Source organism: Dipodomys spectabilis, unplaced genomic scaffold, assembly GCF_019054845.1.
Source record: "Dipodomys spectabilis isolate Male_0828 unplaced genomic scaffold, ASM1905484v1 ptg000508l, whole genome shotgun sequence".
In the NCBI taxonomy this organism is placed as follows: Eukaryota; Metazoa; Chordata; class Mammalia; order Rodentia; family Heteromyidae; genus Dipodomys; species Dipodomys spectabilis.
Window position 1 is genome coordinate 882,259 of NW_024871185.1, and position 13,040 is coordinate 895,298.

The window sequence follows — 13,040 nt, forward strand, 5'->3', positions numbered from 1 at the left end:
ACCTATGTTTCTTTGGGCCCGGCTTACTTCACTTAATATAATTTTTTCCAAGTTTTTCCATTTCCTAACAAATGGGGCAATGTCATTCTTTCTGATGGAGACATAGAATTCCATTGTGTATATATACCACATTTTCTTGATCCATTCATCTACTGAAGGGCATCTGGGTTGGTTCCATATCTTAGCTATGGTAAATAATGCTGCAATAAACATAGCTGTGCTGGTAGCTTTAGTGTGGTCTTGTTTGTAAACATTAGGGTAAATGCCCAAAAGTGGGATTGCTGGGTCATAGGGGAGTTCTATGTGAAGTCTTTTGAGGAACCTCCATACTGCTTTCAAAAGTGGTTGTACAAGTTTACATTCCCACCAACAATGAAGTAAGGTTCCTTTCTGTCCAATCCCCTCCAGCATCTGTTGTTGTTAGAGTTCTTGATTTTTGCCATTCTAACTACAGTGAGGTGATATCTCAATGTTGTTTTGATTTGCATTTCTTTTATGGCTTGGGATGTTGAACATTTCTTCATGTGTCTATTGGCCATCCTTCTTTCTTCTTCAGAGAAATTTCTCTTTAATTCTTTCGCCCACTTATTTATTGGGCAATTGTTTCTTTGAGGATTTGTTGTTGGGGGGTTTAATTTTTTGAGTTCCAAGTATATTTTAGATATGAGACCCTTGTCCGTTGTATGGCTAGTAAAGATCTTCTCCCAATCCGCGGGCTTTCTATTGATCTTGCTAGCTATGTCCTTTGCCCTGCAGAAGCTCTGCTACTTTATGCAATCCCTTTTGTCCAACCTTTCTTTGATTTGTTGTGTTTCCGGGTCTCTGTTCAGAAAATTGCTGCCTGATCCAAGGAGACCTAGGGTTTCTCCTATTCCATCCTGTAATGTTTTCAGAGTGTCTGCTTTGACTTCAAGTTCTTTGATCCATTTGGAGTTGATTCTGGTGCAGGGTGAAATATACGGATCTAGCTTTAGTTTTCTACATGTAGTTAACCAATTTTGCCAGCACCATTTACTGAAGAGGCTGTCTTTCTTCCATTCTATTGTTTTAGCTCCCTTATCGAAGATTAGATGGCTATAGGTCTGTAGGTTCATTTCTGGGTTTTCTATTCTATTGCATTGGTCCTAAGGTCTGTTCTTATGCCAATACCAAGCTGTTTTGATTATTATTGCTTTATAGTAGAGTTAGAAATTTGGTATTGATATTCCTCCAGCAGTGTTCTTTCTATTGAGGAGCATTTTTGCTATTTGGGGTCTTTTATTTTTCCATGTGAATTTTTGGATTGCCTCTTCTATTTCCTTGAAGAATGAGTTTGCAATTTCTTTAGTTAATCGGTATGTACCATTTTCTGAATGTAGTTTAGTATATAAAACTAGTATATATTATATCTGACCAGAAAATCAATTATTTAAACTTTTTTTTATCAGTAATGCTTAAAGCGAATTGTAGAGGTACATCTAAATTACGTATATTTGAAGGCAATGCTTGGTTAGTCCTCTTCTCACATTCCCCATTCCTTTCAAGAGAATAATACACATTTTAAGGAAATACTTAGAATGTTTTGGAGAAATAGGTTGACTTCAACCCAATGAGTTGCTCTATGATGAATATTGTTATTTTATATCCAGAAAAGCTAAATTCTTACTTTATCATTTTCCTTGGGCTTTATATTCAGACTTAATCTCTCATGGGTGACAAAAGTATAAACATTTTTAAACAGTGGCTAAATTTAGGCTGAGGAATCTAGGTACAATGATTGATACTCATGCAGATAGGCCTCATCAGTCATGAGACCCTGATATCCAAATGTTAACCAATGCTTTTGGTGTCATGCTTATGAGATTTTGTGTATTATAAACAGTGGCTATTAGAATTTATTTTGTAATCAACATCATTTCCTGGGTTAGGAACTGAAGTGAGACATTACACTCAGAACAAAATTTAAGGAGGCAACCAAAATTAGTTACCAAGTTATACATCATTTAACACAATGTTTAAAAATAGCAAACTAAAAGAAATAATTAATGTAAAAATCAACATTTACAATAAATACAGAATCAGTATGACTGATTTATCTTTTTTATTGTGAAAATACTATACAGAGGGGTTACAATTACATGGGCAACTAATGAGTGAATTTCTTATCAAACATTGTAGCCTCCTCCTAGGTTTTCCCTTCCCATCCCTTCCCATCCTCCTCCCGCACCCCCATCATCCTCCCCCCACCAAATTTGTAAAGTTCATTTTCGACATAACGACTTTTACATCTGATTGTTGAAATGGGTCCACCTATTTACCTATTTAAACGATTTGTTTTTTCCCTTCCCCTCCAAAAATTATACCGACATCAAATACTGTGAAAGCAGGGGTTATACAGTGGGGAGGGACATAAAACGCAACAAAGAAATCATCTTATAAATGTGTTAAAAAACAATCGCATGAAAGAAAAAAAAATATTTGAATATATATCTTAGGGTTCATTTCCCTAACATCAACTTATCTGACCTTTTCTGCTTGACTCAGACATATACTAGTTATCACAAATAAGGGAAACTATAGGACATATGTTCCTTTGGACCTGACTTACTTCACTTGCTATAATTTTTTCCAAGTTTTTCCATTTCCTAACAAATGGGGCAATGTCATTCTTTCTGATGGAGGCATAAAATTCCATTGTGTATATATACCACATTTCCTTGATCCATTCATCTACTGAGGGACATCTTGGTTGGTTCCATATCCTAGCTATGGTAAATAATGCTGCAATGAACATAGTTTTGCTGGTAGCTTTAGTGTGGTCTTGTTTGTGAACATTTGGGTAAATGCCCAAAAGTGGAATTTCTGGGTTATAGGGGAGCTCTATGTGGAGTCTTTTGAGGACCCTCCATACTGCTTTCCAAAGTGGTTGAACAAGTTTACACTCCCACCGACAATGTAGTAAGTTTCCCTTGTGTCCACATCCCGTCCAGCATCTGTTGTTACTAGAGTTCTTGATTATAGCCATTCTAATTGGGGTGAAGTGGTATCTCAATTTTACCCCAGTTGCAATACGGCTTACATGATGACTTTTCTGGTTATATGTTTAGTTAGGTCTTGATATTTAGTTGTAGAAGTTATGCTCTTTCATATATTTATTTGTCAGATCAAAGAGGAAATGAATTCCTTGCCAGAGTCAACATTCATAGAAATGTTACAGATGTATCCTGCAACTTTGCCAAAGTTTCAAATCAGCTCGAGTAACTTGGGTCTTTTTCAGGATCTAACTAAATAGGTGTGCAATTTTTTCAGTACTAGAAAGATTTTGACCACCATTTATTAAACTAGTATTTTCCAGTAACTACTTCTCTCTTTTCATGAGATTTTTATTTCATTTATATCATGTGTTGAAGTTTTCCTTTAGATAACCCACATTCAGTCTTCTACAAAGTTTAATTTGGAGTATTTTACGTAGACTCATGTACACTGCTCAGATTATATAGTTGCATATTTTTTTCTTGTTAAATCAGTAGGAATCAGTTTTCAATATGGATATTATTGGACTTATTCATTGCATTTCTGAATTTTTAAAATATGTCATGATTTTGTTATTTTATTCTTTTAATTTTGTGCCGATCTCAATTCTCATACAGTCACATTTGTTTTAAACAATTTTATCCATTCAAGAGATTTGCTATATTAGGTTCATCTAGATGAATTTAATTACAAATGAACACAACCGTATTTTTGAGACATAGTTATCTTTATGGCTGTACTCCAAGTTAACATGTATTTGAGTTATTTGTACTTTCAAAAAAAACTGGACACAACATGTTTTTGTTCCTGGGGGAGTTCTACTTTGTTGGTTTTTTTTTTCAGTTGTGGTGACTTCAACCTATATGTGCATTATATATAAATTGTTTTGTGTCTATATTTTGTTTCATATAACAGAAAGTACAAAAAGAATCAGTGATTGAGAACTTTTCCAAATAGAATTCTAAGAGAGACACTTGAAGCTTTGTGACAACTGGGAATTGGCAGGTCATCAAAGAGGAGGGGTTAGCAGAATAACGGAGACGTTGTTTGCCATGATTTTAATTCTTCCTCCTCTTGCCTCACTATTTCTAATAGTGTTACTTCAAAGTCTTTAGTGGAAAGAAAATAATTTTGTTTGTATGAACTCAGAATTTTAGGTTCAGTTGGGACACACTAGACATTCATATTTCATTTTAACTTGAAAAATTTTCTTTCCTTCGTTTAAAATCACAGATGTGAATTTATAATGCTAAAATAGCATCTACTAATTTATATGAAATGGTTCACTTCACACTATATTTAATATAGACTCTAACAATAATAGTGAGTAATATAGTATGTAATAATTGACTTTGGGGGAAATCAATTACAGTGGATTTTTGTGAGATACTTAGTAATAATAAAACTTATATTTGATTCTATTGAAAAACTCACAGTTACATCTAAAAGTAACTCATAGTTATAAACTAATGCTGATAAAGTAAGATTGTTTCTTGGAAAAAGCCAGAAGTTATAATAAGTTTGCTTTTTTAAAATTGTCTTGGATCTGCGCTTTGTTGACTCATGCCTGTAATCCTAGCTACACAAAAGTCTGAGATCTGAGGATAGTGGTTCAAAGCCAGCCTGGGCAGAAAAGTCCGTGAGACTCTTATCTCCAACATAACTCTTGAAAACTAGAAATGGTTCCGTGGCTCAAGTGGTATAGTGGTATCTTGAACTGAAGAGCTGAGGGACAGTGCCAAGGCTCAGAGTTCAAGCCCCATGACTGACAAAATAAAAAGTGACATGGATTTTTACTTTATAATTTCATGATTTTTATTGTAAAAATACACACAGAGGGTTTACAATTACATGAATAAGGTAATGAGTACATTTCTTATCAATCATTGTTGCCTCCTCCTTTGTTTCCCCTTCCCATCCTTTCCCATCTCCCCCTCTGCACCTCCCCACCACACGCCAAAGTTATAAAGTTTGCTTTTCGACATAATATCTTGTACATATCATTGTTGCAATGGGTCACCCTGTATCCATATTTGTTTTCCCCTTCCCCTCCCAAAATAATACCAATATCCAATATACTGAAAACAGGGGTTAAACCGTGGAGTAGGAACAAGCAAAGCAACAGAGAAATCATCTTATAAATACACTAGAAAAAAAAAAGAAAAACAATCTGAGTCCTTACCAAGGGGTTCATTTCGCCTAACATCAACATATGTGACCGTTTCTGCTTGTCTCAGACATAAATTAGTTATTGCAAATAAGCGAAACCATGGGACCTATATTTCTTTGGGTCTGGTTTACTTCACTTAATTTTTTCCAAGTCTTTCCATTTCCTAACAAATGGGGAAATGTCATTCTTTCTGATGGAGGCTTAGAATTTCATTGTGTATATATACTACATTTTCTTGATCCATTCATCTACTGAGGGGCATCTGGGTTGGTTCCATATCTTAGCTATGGTAAATAATGCTGCAATGAACATAGTTTGCTGGTAGTTTTAGTATGTTCTTGTTTGTGATCACTTGGGTAAATGTCAAAAGTGGGATTGCTCGGTCATCAAGGAGCTCTATGTAGAGTCTTTTGAGGAACCTCCATACTACTTTCCAAAGTGGTTGAGCAAGTTTACAATCTCACCAACATCCCGTCCAGGATCTGTTATTATTAGAGTCCTTGATTATAGCCATTCTAACCAGAGTGATGTTGTATTTCAGTGTTGTTTAGACTTGCATTTCTTTTATGGCTAGGAAGGCTGAGCATTTCTTCATGTGTCTATTGGCGATCCTACTTTCCTCTTCGGAGAAGATTCTCTGTAAGTCTTTAGCCAACTTATTTATTGGGCAGTGGTTTCTTTGAGTATTTGTTGTTGGGGGATTTAATTTTTTGAGTTCCAGGTATATTTTAGATATGAGACCCTTGTCCCTTTTATGGCTAGTGAAGATCTTCTCCTAATCCATGGGCTTTCTATTGATCTTGCCAGCTTTGTCCTTTGCCATGCAGAAGCTCTGCAATTTCATGCAATCCCATTTGTCCAACCTTTCTTTGATTTGTTGTATTTATGGGTATCTATTAAGAAAATTTAGTCCTGTTCCAAGGATATCTAGAGTATCTCCTATTTTGTCTTGTAATGTTTTTAGGGTGTTTGCTTTGACTCCGAGGTCTTTGATCCATTTGGAATTGATTCTGGTGCGGGGTGATATATAAGGATGTAGCTTTAGTTTTCTACAAGTGATTAACCAACTTTGCCAACACAATTTACTAAAGAGGCTGTCTTTCTTCCATTCTATTTTTTAGCTCCTTTTTCCAAGATTAGGTGGCTATAGTTCTGTGTGTTCATTTTCTGGGTGTTCAATTCTATTCCATTGATCCTGAGGTCTTTTTTTGTGCAAGTACCAAGCTGTTTTGATTACTATGGTTTTGTAGTACAGTTTGAAATTTGGTATTGATATTCCTTCAGCACTGTTGTTTCTGTGGAGGATTGTTTTTGCTATTCGGGGTCTTTTATTGTTCCATATGAATTTTGGATTGCTTCTTCTATTTCCTTGAAGAATGAGTTTGGAAGATTGATAGGTATCACATTGAATTTGTAGATAGCCTTGGGAAGTATTACCATTTTCATGATGTTGATCTTTCTAATCCAGGAGCATGGGAGTTTTTTTTTTTTTTTTTTTTTTTTTACTACTTTCTAAGTTCTGATTTGATTTCCTTTTAAAGTTTTCATCATAAAGATCCTTCACTTCTTTGATTAAGTTAATTCCTAGGTATTTTATTTTTTGTGGGGTATTATGAATGGAGTTGCTTTCCTAATTTCAGCCACGCTTTTCTCATTGTTGGCATACAGAAAAGTCATTGATTTCTGAGAGTTAATTTTATACCCTGCTACTTTGCCAAAGTTTTGAATCATCATGAGTAATTTCTGAGTGGGTCCATGGGATTCTTTAAATACAAGATCATGTCATCTCAAAGAGGGAGAATTTTACTTCATCTTTCCCTATTTGAATCCCTTTTTTATTTGTATCTTTTCTTATTGCTGTAGATAGTCATTCTAATACTAGATTTAAGAGAAGCAGACGGAGTGGACATCCTTGTCTCCTTCCTATGTTAAGAGAAAATGGCTTTAGTTTTTCACCATTAAGTGTAATGCTGGCTGTAAGTTTGTCATATACAGCCATTATTGTATTGAGGAATGTTCCCTGGATTCATAGTTTTCCCAGAGCCTTCATTATAAAGGGGTGTTGGAGCTTGTCAAATGCTTTCACTGCATCTATTGAGATAACAATGTGGTTCTCACCCTTGCTCTTGTTGATGTGATGAGTTACATTAATTGATTTGCATATATTGAACCACCTTTCATCACTGAAATAAATACTGATTGATCGTTGTGTGTGAGTTTTTGGATGAAATGTTGATGTCGATTGGCCAAAATTTTGTTGAGGTGTTTTACATCAATGTTCATCAAAGAAATGGGTTTATAGTTCTCTTTCTTTGATGAGTCCCTGCCTCGCTTTGGGATGAGGATTATGATGGCTTAATAGAAAGATTTCTGTAGCGAACTTTCTCTGTCAATTTCATTGAAGAGTTTTTGGTGTATTCGTGTGAGCTCTGGTTTGAAGGCCTTGTAATATTCCTTTTTAAATCCATCTGGTCCTGGGCTTTCCTGAGATGGGAGGTTTCTTATTGCTCTTTCTATTTCTATGCTTGGTATGGTCATGTTGCTTGATTTATCTCATCTTTTTTGAGTTTCTGCAAGTCGATATTAGCTAGGAAAATGTCCATTTCTGCCAGGTTCTCAAACTTATTAGCATAATGGTTTGAGAAGTATTCCCTTATAATGTTCTGAATCTTGGTTGTTTCTGTGGTGATGTTTCCATTCTCATCTTTGAGCTTATTTGGGTGTTTTGTCTTCTTTGGTAAGAATTGCTAAGGGTCTATCAATTTTGTTAAATTTTTTGAAGAACCAATTCTTTGTTTTGTTGATTCTTTATATGGTGTTTTTGGATTCTAATTCATTTAATTCTGATTTAATTTTAATTATTTCTTTCCATTTCTTGGATTGGGGTTTATCTTTGCTGCTCTTTTTTAAGGAGGTTCAGATGTCTTATTAAATTGTTGGTTTCAGATCTCTCTAATTTATTGATGTAGGAAATCACAGCTATAAACTTGAATCTCTGTACTGCCTTTGCTGTGTCCCAGAGGAGCTGGTAATTTGTGTTTTTTTTTGTTGTTGTTGATTATCATGAACATTTGTATTTCCTTTCTAATTTCTTCAATGACCCATTTGTGAGTCAACAGTGTTGTTCAACCTCCATGTGTTACAGGACTTCATTTGTGGCTTTTGGTGTTGAGTTCTAATTTTATTCCCTTGAATGCAGTTTCTCACCCTTTACTGTGGTCTTGTACATTTTCTATGTGTAGGACATCTTTAAGTATCTTTTGTACAGCTGGTTTGGTGGAGATTTATTGTTTCAATTTTTCTTTGCAATGGTCTCTTTTTATTTGACCTTCGGTTATGAAGGAGGGTTTAGCTGGGAACAGTATTCTTGGCTGATACTTACTTATCTTTAGGGCATGGCATACATCATGCCAGGCTTTTGCATTATTCATCTCTGCTGAGAAATCTGAGGTTATTCTAATTGTTTTCCTTTTAGAGGCGACTGATCTGTTCTCCTTGACAGCTTTAAGGATCCTTTCCTTGGTATGAATTGATCCTGTGCAGATTACAATGTGACGGTGGGATGTTCTGTTCTGGTCTGGTCTACATGGGGTTCTAAAAGCTTCTTGTATCTGAATAGGCCTATATTTTTGCATGTTTGGGAAGTTCTCTGCTAGGATTCTCTTAAATAAATTTCCTAGACCATTAACTTCTGTCTCTAGGTGCTCCTCTACACCCAGTATCCTCACATTCGCCTTCTAATTTCATATTTCTAGGATTTGTCTTGGATAATTGTATGTTCTTTCTCTATAATATCCAGGCTGTCTTCAATCCCCGAGATTCGATATTCTGCATGGTCTAACTTATTGTCAAGTCTATCTACTTTGTTTTTTATTTCTTTTCCTTCTAATTGGTTTACTTTGATGGCTTCAAATTCTTTGTTGGAGATTTGTTTTAGATATTGTTTCAACTTTACTTGCTTAATTTGGTTTTCAGTGTTTATTCTCAAATCACTTAGTTGATTGGTTATGGTTTCTTTGGACTCCCATTCCTTATGTTGGGCTCCATTCATCATTCCTTTTGTGGTCTCTCTGAATTGTTTCAGCTGTCTGTTTATGGATTCCATGAATGCCTGTATTGATCTTCATCTATACTCATCCCGCCCTCTCAATTCCTGTATTACACGTTGATAAGTTTCCTCACATTCACACAATTCCTGTAATTCTCTATGACTGTTTTTAGCCTTCTCATGTTATCCCTGTATTTCTCTTTAACCGTTCTCAACCGGCTTATGCAATTCTTGTTTTAATCTTTAAGTAGCTCCCTAATGCTCACAAGATTCCTGTATTAATTTTTGTTTGCCTCCTCTCGCTCTCTATCATACTCACACTGAGTCCTTTGCAAGTTTTCAATTATTTCATTCACCACGTTTACCATCAGTGTTTGTAGAGCTTTTGATAACTCTCCTCTGAATTATTCATTAACTGTTCTGTCACCTGATTATCATGAGTGGGAGTTCAGACACCTGGACTTGCCATTTTTCTTGTGTTCTTCCAGCTTATTCTGCCAACTTGGTATGAAAGTAACACCAATTTTGTGCTAGAATACTATTTTAAGGTAAGCATCAACCAGAGTCCTGTAGTCGCACAATCAAAATGGCTTCAAATACAATATAGTTCAACAGATACAATCTATTCAACATCAAACAACCATGGATTAATGGGTTACAAACAGCAAAGAAGGATTTGGCAAACCAGAAATTATTAGCTTTAGGTAGAAATGTGGGGAAAAATAAGACTAGAGGGATGTGGATAGATTAAAGGAGAGTAAATTTAACCAAGTCCTAATCTCTGAGAGGGAAATGGATTGGGCAGAATTATAGGAGAGATATTTTAAAGAAAAAATGGGAAAACAAAAATTCAAGTTTAAGAAGTGAAACACAATTTATGTAAGTTTAAAGAAACGATATTAAGAGAAGAAAAGAATAGGACAAGAAGAGGGGAGGAGAGAAAGGAGACATGAAAAATTAAAAAATAATTTTTTATATTGGTTACTAGAAAATTATGTAGGTATAAAGAGATAAGACTGCTCGTAAAGAATTTAAGCCTAAGAGGTTGTGAATTGAGTAATAAATTTCTGTACTAATTATGTACAAAATGGGGGATAAGGTGTAATAATTGACAACAGGTATATATCTGGGGATGAGCAGAACAGCAATTAAGCCATGCAAAAAGAAAGAGAAAATATGAAAACATTAAAAAGGACCAAAAGGTCAAAAGATATTAAACACACACACACACATACACCAAAAAAAATTATGAGAAAAATATTTACAGAAAATACTTTAAAAATTCAAATTAAAAAAATCATAAAAGAGTTCTTTGGTTTTTTGAGTTTTTTTAGGGGGGCGGGGAATGGGAAGAACCTGTATCTCCCCTGTGTCCATAACCAGTCTCTTCATCGAGTCTCTGGTCTGTTTGTGGTGTTTGGTTTTCCTATAGCTTGATTGGTTTCTTAAGTCAGTTTGTTTGGGCAGAACATGCTCTGTGTTAGGCAGGATTTTGTGATCCTCCTCCCAGGCTAGTTCAATGGGAGGGAGATCTGCTTTGAGTATCCCAAAAGAGTTAAATGGCAATTTCCTCTAGTTTGGAGAAGCTGTGATGAGGCTAGGTTCTGGGTAGATTTGAGGCCTTTCAGCAAACAGTAGCTTTTCCCTGAGAGGCTAGCTCCTGAGACACAGAGTCCAGCTTTGAGCCAGTCTCAGGATTTATGTTTACTGAATTTCAATTGTTTGTCTAGGCTTCTGTAGGGAGGGACAGACTCTGGCTCTGTTTACATGGTGAAGGAAGTCAATTCTCTGAGGGCCGAGCTCTCCCTGCCTGGGCGGGGTGACTTTCCCCTGGGTGGAACTGAGCCTGGCAGGTCCCTTCTAGTTCCTGTGACTTGCAAAATGACTCTTTTGTTTTCTTCCAAGGCCTGAGTTGGAGCTACCTGCTCAGTGGGGCCTTTGTCAGTATCAAAGATGGAGATTTCCAGTGGTGGAAGGGGAGATGGCTGGCATTCCCACCTCTGCTTCCTGAGAAGGTGTGAGTATTTCAGGGTTCTACTCCTGTCAGAATCTTAGTTCCTGGGCACTCTCTGGTCTGCAATCTGAAGGATGAAGGTATTTGCTCCTTCTCAGTTCTTGCTGCTGTTGAGTAAAATCCCCTGTCCGCTGTGTCTGGCACCTTTGTCCTGGGATCTCTCTGTTGTAGAGATGATGGCTATGGCCGCCGCTGCTGCTGCTGAAGACACAGCAGATAGCAAGTGCTCAGATCTGTCTCCTTGATTGGATTTTCCCTTTCTGGACACACTCTCTGTACTGTGATGGCACATTTGGTGTGATTCTCTACCCTAGGACTGTTCACTGGAATACTAAAACTGCTATCTATGAGAAAGCTTGTTTAGCTTCCAGCTTCTCCTCCACCATCTTCTTCAGAATTCCCTTAACACTTTATTATGACATGATATTGTAACATCATATTGACATTGTGATATTACTCTACCATTCTGTTTTCACACACCTATTATGACATCACATGTTAGAAAACTCATGGGTTTTAGGACTTCTATCTCCTTCCTTGAATTCTTTCCCTCCTTGTAAACAAGTAGCAATTGAAATCAGACATGTGATTGTAATATTACAAACTCATAATGACATCACTATTCCATGGGTGACCTCATGACCACAGTGATATCCCAAACCTATTGCATCATCACATTGCCATTGTGACATCACCATCACATTGTGACGTTTTAATCAGTTATGACCTCTTAGCATCTCTGAAACAGCATATGGCCTTTGTGACAAAAAAAATTCAGTTGTTCATTGTGGTCTAACAATTGAGATCAGTTATACCATTGTAATATTACAAACCATTCGAAGCAGAATCACCAGTGTGACATCATTAACCAGTCCTCTCCTCATAACTTTGACATGATGCCCTTGTGATACATAAACCCTTTTTGATCTGATAATCTGTTTTTTACTTATTTCAGGTATGACATGTGATATTAGAAATGCACTCTGATATCATGAAAATTATGTCATCACTTTGTCAGATATCATGCACACTGTAATCCATTGTGACATTACATACTTGTTGGGAGTTCATAACGTTTGGGCTAATGCATAACTTTGTAGATCTCACAATCCCATTCTGGATTTATATTCTCATTTGAAGTTAAGGAAAATTGAAGTCTAGCATGCCATTGTGACATCATCAATCCATTGTGACATCATAAACCTATTGTGACCTCACCACCATTATGGCATCACCAACTAATTATGACATCAAAATATTATTATGACTTGATATTGTGACATCATATTGCCATTGTGATATCATTGTCCCGTTGGGTTTTGCAAACCTATTATGACCTCATAACATTTTACTAAATTCGTGTCCTTTGACACTATTAACTTGTAAACTCGTATACTTACGTTGCATAAAACACAAGACAATCTAATAAGGCACATTGAGGATAACTTTATTTACGCTAGTAATGGGCCTGCATATACCTTGTCCTGCGCTGTACACTCATTGACAAGCCAGCCCCAAACACGACATCTCAGACCTCCAATGGGCAGCCCTGCACATAGTTAATTAGTGTGCAAACCACCAACCCCCCAAATTATCATCTCGAAACTCCACACTTCAATAGGTAAGGCTTTTTCCTTTTCTCTTACTCCCTCCTTCTTTATAGACATGTCCTTCATTTCCCTTTTCCCTTCCATCACTTCCTTCTTCTCTTTAGGCCTCTCCATTATCCAGAGGCCTATACTTCTCTGGCCTGATGGCCAATTGGCATCCTTCTCCTCCTGCACTCCCTCAAATTC